Raw genomic sequence first — 9,374 nt, forward strand, 5'->3', positions numbered from 1 at the left:
CTGATTGGGGACTTTTGACTGAACCGAATGGGAACTCTCATTTCTATGAGAAAGATTAACATTGTTGTATGAGAGTGAACAGTGTGGTGAGACTTCTTAGGAAATGAAAAAGGAAAGAATCATGAAATCCTGGGGAAAAAATGTTCGCGCCTAATATTTTTCTCTGTGTCATTCATACAAATTCAGATTCACCAAAATCAAGTTGTTTTGGGCACTTTATTTCCCTTGAGCTTGGAGACGACTGTTCGATATTTTTAAACATGGAAAGAGGGAGAGAGGCGTTTTGAGCCCAGCGGGGCAGGATTGCTGGGTTTCTCCTGTTAACAGGAGAATAACCCCATAGGAAATGACTTCAGCTGAATTCAAGCTAATAGTGCGGAGACACAAATCACTGCAGGAGGGACCAGGGTGGAAATGCTAACTGAATAGTTTCCTTCCATTTCAGATGCTAGGACAGCTATGCCTGCAGCAAAACAGAGAGCATGGTCGAGAATGAGAAAATACAAACACAAACAAAACCAGCCAACAGGTGCACCTGGTCCTGCGTGGGCTGACATTTGCAGGACTGGGCCTGGCGGGTTTGCATCCGAGACACTGGGCCTCCAGCCAACAGCTGCTCATGCTCACAGACCCTGCGTCCAGCCCCACGTGGGGCTTCCAACGCGGTCAGGCTCCAAGAGCAAAGCCCTCAGGCAATAGAAGTTCTTGCATGAATGCGTGTCAACCTTCGGGTGAGGGAGGCTGACGTAGCCACCCACTCCCACCACCTCCAAGGCCCAGGACCACCACCCATCTTGCTCCGGTTTGGGAGACAGCTCATCAGTGAGGTGGGCTCAGAAGCATCCTAGGGAACTGTACCGAGTCTGCTGGGCCAGAGACCGGAGAGACCCTCCTGGGGGCACCTGCAGGCCCCTGATCTAAGTGGCTCCCCTTCCCGAGCAGGTGTGGACCAGGCAGCCAGCCCACCCTCCTCTCCCAGCCTGTGAAGCCCCTAGACCAGCCCGCAGCCTGCCTGACTCCTTCATACTCACAGCCGGAAACCCCAGCCTCCTTGCCAGCATTCAGGACCGTCATCCACTTCTACAATCTTCACTCTTCCGCTCTGGTCCCAGCCACCACCGTCTGTCTCTTTTCTTTTTGGCCACAACTGCGGCATCTGTAAGTTCTGGGGCCAGGGATCAAAACGAAGCACAGCAGCAACCTGAGCCACTGCAGTGACAATGCCAGACCCTTAACCCACTGAGCTACTAGGGAACTCCCTCCATCGTCAGTCTCGACACGAGTCTCTGAGCCTCATGAACAGTCTCCCTCTGAGCCCACCCTCCCTCCTGCTCCCTTAGGGCAGCTTGAGCTTGTGCCACTGCCTGCCTGGCCAGCAGACGGGCACCTTTGTGACACAGTTTTCTGTGTCTTGCTCATAGTTCTTCCAGAATTCAGACGGCCCTGAACTTGGGAACCACATCACGTAAACGAGGGCAGGAATGTGTACACAGCGTTGTCAACTGAACTTGCTGTCACGCTTCTGTGGGGAAAGTACCAGTCCTTCCACACATACCTCGGAATTCCGGGAGGGGCGTGGGCTGCCTGAGGTCCGGGAAATTCACATGGAAACCCCTCCTGCGCCCCCAGCTTCCCGTCCCCGCGTGAAAACCTTGGCAATCTCCATGCCATCCTCAGGACAAGTGACAACCCAGCACAGACTGAAGAATAACGAGTCAGCCCAGACCCCTTCTCAGGGGGATACGGGGGCTGGAGCCCAAGGAGCACAGTGGTCCCCACCCCCCAGCCCCACCAGGCGGCAGAAACAGCTGGGCAGCCAGAGCAGGGCCCGGGGGACAGTCAGGGAACCTTGGGGCTGCGTGTGGACGAAGAGAGACCTCATGCTGCGGGGTTTCCCTCCAGGAGCCCAACCAGGTCCCACAGTCAAAGTCAGAGAAAAGACCCCCGGCTTCGGACGGGCCTGGGGGGCAGGGAAGCAGGCTGCAGAGATCAGACACTGTTCTGAGCAAGGCTGGTCCCGGGGAAAGCTAGTTAATCAGAGTCCAACCAGCCAGAGGTGATCAGAGACCAACTGACCCAGGGAGGGAAACACCCCATCCAGCAGGGTCCATCCTGATCCAGAGCTGGAGAGAAATAAAGCCGCCTTGTTCACAACTGGCACCATCATCTATGTGGACAATCAAAAAAAAAAAAAAGAATCAACAATAACAAAACCATCCTTCCAGCGCAGGCTCTAAACTCCATACTAAGGTCAACCAGTCGTATTTTCCTCTTTTTTCTTCCTCGACATACTCACCTCTAAGATAAAGACGCCAGATGAAGGGTATCTCAGGCTCTCTGGGAACAAACTGCTCCTACACAGACCCTGTAGCACGGAAAGAAATTTGATCTGATTCCTTTAAAAGTATAAAATCATAAAGCTGATCCTAATGTCTAGAACCTGCAGACAGAACCTTAAGTCCATTAGACCCTCCAGATGGACCTAGTAAAGTGACTGGTGCATCCTGGGGACACTACACGCAGCCCAGGAGTCCCAGAACTCGTCCTGCCGCCTTGCTCTCTGCCAGCCCCCCTTTACCTGGGGCTCCAGGACCCCTGGCCCCCTCACCGTCCCCCTTCCCTGGGCTGAGAGCAGGGCCTCACGGATGCACCAACCACCTTTAGGCCCCTCTGCCCTCGAGCAAACCGCCCGGATCCTCTGCATCCTTTTCTTCGCCGTAAATGGGCTAAGGTCTCAGACTGATACCCGGGGGTAAAACGGTGGAGTGGTGTAGAGACTGATGTTTCTGTTAATCCTACCGCTTGTCCATGTTCTGTTTATTTCTCAGTCCTCCTCCCCAGCCGCGTGCCCACCAAACATCCCTTCTCATCGAATTATCCTTTGTCATCCTAGACATCAGGGGAGACCGGACAGGAAGGATGGTAGAGAGCTGGTTAAGAGGACTAAGCGCCTTAACGGTATTTAAATTCTGGAAGTAAAACCACATTTTAGCAAGTTTGGCACTAACAAGTCATCAAATTAGGGCTAGAAACCAATGACCTGAGATAACGAGCCTCGCAGAAGGAGCCACAGAACGGGTCCGCTGTGGCGTTTCCACCAGAGGTTCCTAAAAGCAGCGCAGGGTGAGCTTCTCTTATACACGAAGGAAGTCAGGAGACAGTCAAAGGGGGGTGTTCAGCCTGAGGGCACGGGATTAAAAAACGTCTGGAGTCTCCAGGTTACAAATCTGAGCATCGCTAGTTCACATCATCTCCAGTGCAAGGCGCTGGGGGCAGGGCCCGGCAGCAGCAAAATCCGGGCTCCTGTGGAGCTGGTTCAAGATGGCACTTCTCAGTCTCGCTGAGAAATCTGCACAGTTTTACTCACTTCGTCTTGCTCCTTTGACTCACATCCTCAAGAGAAGGCAGAATTTCAGGATTTTCAGATGAAGAATCAAAACAATACTTTTTCCAAAGATTTGGATAATTAACCCAAGATCCAAGTTCCAATACTTCTGGTTCTCAAGGAAACACCAATTCCCTTGAGGTCAGTGCCTCGTTCAGACTGACCCCTACTTTGTCCTCGGAACCCCAGGAAACACATTCTCTGATGAGTAAAGGAAAATGGCAAACTGTTAATAGAGGCATAAATATATTTGCATCTTTCCGATTCCATGCTATAAACCACATAGCCAGTGGCATTCTTTGTGCTGTGTAACTTCCAGAAGACCGTGACTGGATCATATTATGGAAAAAATACATTTTAAAACCTCCTCTTGGATGGGAAGTCAGCGGGCTTAGTAAAAATGCACAGGAGATCCAGGCCCCAATCCTGGTCTGGCCGCGGCACTGCTCTGAGTCCCCCGCACACCGGGGACGCCCTTGTCCTGGGATAAGCTTTACCACCCCAACCCTGGGTCAGGGACTCCCCTGCCCTGTGTGGAAGGTTGGGGGGGGGTGACAGGACGCAGTCTGCCTGCTCTCCCCCCACCGCCTCAGGTGACCGCAGCACAGGACACCTGCAGGTGCGGGCGCCCACAGGAAGGGACACAGCTCAGGAGCATCTCCCCTTCTTTCCTTAGGGATCCTCCACTGGGTCACCTTCCCTTGTCACAAGGTCTTTCACATGCATCCCCATACCAGATAGATTTAACTCCGTAATGTAAAATACCAGGGAAAATGCTGTGGTGTAGGCGGTAGCTGTGGTTCCGATTAGAACCATAACCTGGGAACTTCCACATGCTGCAGATGAGACCCTTAAAAAACAAACAAAACAACAACAACAACAACAACAAAAATGATGGAACACTGGCTACACAAGTTTATGTACTATGAACGCAATGTGGGAGGCCAGAAAAAGAGTCTGGGGGCACCTAGACCTGTGCTTGGTGCTCTCCACTGGATTTCAAGTTTTATTAGAAAATTCTGGCTCTTTCAGACCCTTTATTCTGAACATTTCTGGGATCAAGCTGAGCCCGGGAAATCACTGTCATAATTGCCCAAGAGTCCATCAGAGACTCTCTGTGATCAGGGGTGAGGGTGCCGCTTCCAGGACCCGAGTCCTGCATCAGCACTTTGCCCTCCCACCCCCGACCCCTGGTCTCCTCACCCCCGATGGCTGCGCCTGGGCCTCCAGAACCTGCTGTCCAACTACTTCCAGTTTTTTCCTGGAAAACTGAGGTCCTTGTGGCTGCAGTGTCCGTCAGACAGCCCTCCCTCTCTGCCCCACTGTGTCCTCCATATCCAAGGGGGGGTAATCAGACTCAGGGACATTGTGGGGTTAAATATGGTGCATGGGAGACAGAACACAGAACCTCAGCAGATCGTGTGCCTCAATCTCATCCTTCCTGCCAGCCCTTCTCCCCTGCACCCCCACCTGCAACCCCAGAACCCGCTTCTGACTGCCCTCCCCCACCCCTTACCCCAGCACTGTTTCATGAGGGGCTGGAACACCCCAGGGCCACCCCCTCCGTGCACAGCTCCAGGCAGAGGAAAGAGCCCAGCCTGGACCCCACATCCCTGGGCATCTGCAAAGTGCCCCTTGCCCATGGAACCAGCCCTTCTGCCCAACCTTAGTGCAAATGGAATCCCATTCTGTGACTCCTAGGCCCGTGCAGGTGCCAGAGTGCACGTTTAGACTGACTCACCTAAACGTTGGCTGGGAGCTGGCCGTGGACATGGCCTCAGGGCTGGAGCAGGCTGTGCGGCCCCAACCAGCTGGCTGGGACCGTGCCCCTCAGGCCAGGCAGTGCCCACTTCCCACCGGGACCCCTGGGACCCTCAGCCACGGTAGCCAGGCCCTCCTCAGACCCGGGCTGCTCCTGGTCCACCTTCTGGCCCCACCCAGCACCCACTGCACCTGCCCTTCCGAGCGTTTCCCGCCGTCTCAGCCACCCCGGGACAATGCAATCTGCTATCTTTCTTCAGAATAAACTGAGCCTCTGCACGACACTTTGGCACTTTGAAAATCATACCAAGAAGCCCTAAATGGTTAACTTAGAGTATTGCTCCAATCGTCCTGAGCCCATTCCTTTAAAAACAGATCAATAACCTGAAAGGGCAAGATGCACTTTGGCCTCACTGGCCTTCCCCTGCCAGGAGCACCTGCAGTAAGAATAGTGGGCAAAGCCAGCCCCCACCCCCAGGGCCCCTCTGTTGATAACCTGCCCACCAGCCCAGCCCCCTCACCCCCCTCACTCCCCTTGTGACCTGTCATGTTTGTTACCACTGAGCCATAATGGGAACTCCTGGCATTGCGTTCTTAATGTGTCCCCTTGTCACAGTGGAGACAGCCCACCTCACTCCCCTTGGTGACCCGCCCACCTGCCCAGCCCCCCTCACCCCCCTCACTCCCCTTGGTGACTCACTGCCCCACTCAGCCCCCCTCACTCCCCTTGTGACCTGCCCCCTTCACTCCCCTTGTGACCTGCCCACCTGCCAGCCCCCCTCCATTGGTGACCCATCCACCTGCCCACGTCCATATTTCTCCTCCATCTGCTCAGCCACCTGCTGTGTGTCTGTGACCCCTTGCTGTGAGCCAGCCCACCTGCTGCTCCTGACTCTCCCTTCTGTTCTCTGCTCTCCCCCCAGGTCATGGGGCAACCTTAAGGGCTAGCTCATCTGCCTGGCTGTTGGCAGCCATCCACCCTGGCCAGCTCCACTGGGAAGTCACTTCCAGGCAGGACCCAGCCATCCTGGCCAGCCCCATGCTGCTCTCAGGGCACCTCCTGGCACGGGCGCAATGCGTCCAAGCATCCTGCCACCTGCTTCCGGCTGGGGCTCCCCCGTCAGCTGTTTCTGCATCTGCTCAGAATCCTGCATGTTCACAGTGGAATTTTCTCCCTCTGTCACGGCATGTAATCCCTAACGCCAAGGTCGTGGCTCTGACCCAAGTTCAAAACCACATGCTGTTTAATGTTCTGTGAAAGTGAGATGAAATATGGCGCTCACAGGGTTTCAGGACATAAAGTCACCTGGGCAGCCACACAGTCGTTCACTCAGGGGTGCCACTGGAAGGGAACCAGTCTGAGGCACTGGGGAGGGCAAGGGGTGGGAGGGGCGCAGAGGGAGGGGAGGAAGGGACCAGGGAGGGGGAGAGGACCGTCCAGCTTTTGTTTTACTTTGGGCAGTTTTACTGAGAAATAATTGACATGCATCTTAGGTAGAAGGTGGACAGCAAAGTGGCTGTGAACGACCATGCCTGTAAGTTTGGTGAGTTTCCATCACTTCACAGATACAAAGAAAAGAGAAAAAATACTGTTTTTTTTTTTTCCCCTCACAATGAGAACCCTTAGGATCTGCTCTCTTAACCACTTTCCTGCGTCTCATCCAGGAGTATTAACCACAGTCACCACGCTGGGCATCCCACCCCTAGTACTTATTTATCTGGAACTGGAAGTGCGTACCTTTGACCCCTTCCTCCAATCACTCCCCCCCCCCAAATCCGATCTCTCTTTCTCTTGGTTTCTGGGATTTTTAAAGTTTCTTTTTAAGAGTCTACATACAAGGAGATCATACAGTACTTGTCTTTCACGCTTAGTTTTACTTATTATTTCACTTAACTTCACATAATTCCCTCAAAGGTCCATCCACGTTGTTGCAAATGGCCATGTTCCTTTTTTTTCACGGCTCAACAGCATTCTGTTCTGTATATACACATATGGATAATACATGTATTATATGTATATATCGCATCCTCTTTCCATCATCCATTGATGGACATTTTAATTAGCTGATGTAATACGCTAAATGAACTTCCACATCATGACAAAAGCCCAATCAGTAATTGCACTTTGTGGTCTCTTTTACTAAAGAGTAAACGTCTAACTTCATCTCATCGCAGCAACACGTGGAGCAGCGAGGGGAGGGGGGCTCACCTCGGTCGCCGGGCGCCTTTGGCTGCTCCTAGGTCCCTCCCTCTGGGCTGGGCTGAGTCCAGGAGCGAGGACAGCGTTGCGGCATCAGCATTGGCATCAGCGGAGGTCTGCCCCTGCGTGCTCACGAGGAGGGCTTCTCCTCCCAGGGGAAACCTCCCGTCCGCGGTTGGTCACGTCTGCCATGGGCCTGGGCTCGCCCCATCACCTCGCTTTTTATGGGCTCTCAAAAGCCAGATTTAATCCATCAGAAGCCAGATTTAATCCCTTCACCCCCTGCAGTGAGCGCTGACACTCACGGGCGTGACTCTGTCACCTGCCCCAGCCGCACAAGAAAACAGCTGACTCCTGGCTCGAGGGCTGCGCCGCCGCCGCCGCCGCCGTGCGTGAGCCGGAGGCTCCCAGGAGGGAGAGAATGCTCTAGAATGAATGCGGCAGGCACAGCTGGAAAAGTCATTGAAACATTATATCAGCCCCAAAATGGCCATACGTTATTTTTTGAGACTGAGAAATGGTTAAAGAAACGGAGCCCACCTTCAGGAAATAACTTTATGTCTCTTCCTCTCACGTTTCCCCAAAGGTGGAAGAATGCGCACTGGTGGAAATCGCTGTGGCGCCTCTGAGTGGCCTTGAAGCACCCCCTGCAACCCAGCCAGGGGCAGTGGCACCCGCATCTTGGGGGTGGGGCGTCAGCAAGGCCTGAACGAGGGGGGTCCACCAGGTGCAGGTCAGCCGCTGGATCTTGGGGTAGAGGCAGGACCCTCCTACCACCCCTCTGCCCTGCTCACAGTGCTCTCCACTGGCCCCAGCCCGGTCCCCACTCGGTCAACTGCCCTGCTGGGGGGCAGACCGGGACTTTGACAGCCCGGCTGAATCTCTGTGGCTTCCTGCTCTGGGTGTGCCCAGCGGTCCTTGCGTTTAAGGGACCCATGGCCACTTCCCCGTGTGTCCATGTGTCCTGGGCTGCGTGAGAGAAACTTAGATGCAGGATGGGGGGGAGCGCTGGTAGGGGAGAAGGCATTGGAGAGGACGGAGGGGCTTGTAGAGACACAGGAGGGGCCTGGAAACCACTGCACCACCCACATCATCTACACAGCAAACCGTGCAGCAGGATGGAGGTAGGGAGTGTACATGAACATGCACAACTCACATTGTCTATACCGTAGTAGAAGAGCACAGCCACCCGTGGCCTTACTGAGGATCCGAGGCTTTAAAGGTTGAAGAGCTCAGGCAAATCACATTGCACCACATTTCTAATGAGTGCATAGCTCCTCAGAGAGGTCCACACCGTGCCAGCCCCAGCTTCTGATTCCACTCTGAATGTGAACACGTGAGATGGGGGGCACCTCACTCCGTCCCTGCAGCCCCTGCGCCAAGCAGCACAGGCCGTGTGGACCACTCAGGAAATCCGTGCCATTCACGAAGCAAATGCCCACCTGCTGCCCCCGAGCACCACTCGGAGCTGGTGGCAGTCACTCTGGAGCCCTGGATGGGCAGCTGACTAGTCAGGCTCCTCCTGGGGCCACCTCCACAAAAAAAGCGCTCCCCTCACAACCCTAGTGATGAGTGTGAGGAAGACACCACATCCCCTACTGTCCCCTAGAGCCAAGGTGAGGCAACAGGAGGCTACCTCCCGCCAAAGCAGCCGATCTCACTGCCGGGAGAAGCCAGGAACTCACTCAATTATCCTTCCCCTTTGCCACAAATAGCACATTTAAACTCAATCCGGGGTGACTGGTGTTGTACCCATGAGGAATCATGTTCTGTTATAAAGCAGAGGGGATCAGGCCCCTCCTGGCCCAAAGGATTTCCCAGAGCCCAGAGTCCGCTTGCCCTGTGAAGGTCTGCAGAGAACAGTGGACACGCCATGTGCCTGTAAACCAGCAGCCGCTACACGCAGGAAGCACGCTTCCTTTCTAATAGCCCATCGCTGGCTGATTTGCCTGTTTCCAACCAGATAGCAATTAAGTGCACAGTTAAGCTGGGAAGGTCAAGACTATGTAAGCAATCCTTGAAATGAAA

General features: G+C 54.2%; 1 long non-coding RNA gene across 3 annotated transcripts; it reads right to left on the minus strand.

Annotated features, from left to right (window-relative positions):
* Window positions 201-7,595, minus strand: LOC102162468. 3 transcript variants are annotated; one of them, XR_002343339.1, is made up of 6 exons: window positions 7,356-7,595; window positions 2,800-3,586; window positions 2,297-2,365; window positions 2,077-2,167; window positions 1,032-1,165; window positions 201-463 (listed from the first exon to the last, which is right to left on the minus strand). It is a non-coding gene; the product is annotated as an uncharacterized LOC102162468 (long non-coding RNA). The 3 variants fall into 3 exon arrangements; XR_002343338.1 differs by having other exon boundaries at window positions 2,297-3,586; XR_002343340.1 differs by lacking the exon at window positions 2,800-3,586 and having other exon boundaries at window positions 7,356-7,594.

Source organism: Sus scrofa, chromosome 4 (assembly GCF_000003025.6).
Source record: "Sus scrofa isolate TJ Tabasco breed Duroc chromosome 4, Sscrofa11.1, whole genome shotgun sequence".
Lineage (NCBI taxonomy): Eukaryota > Metazoa > Chordata > Mammalia > Artiodactyla > Suidae > Sus > Sus scrofa.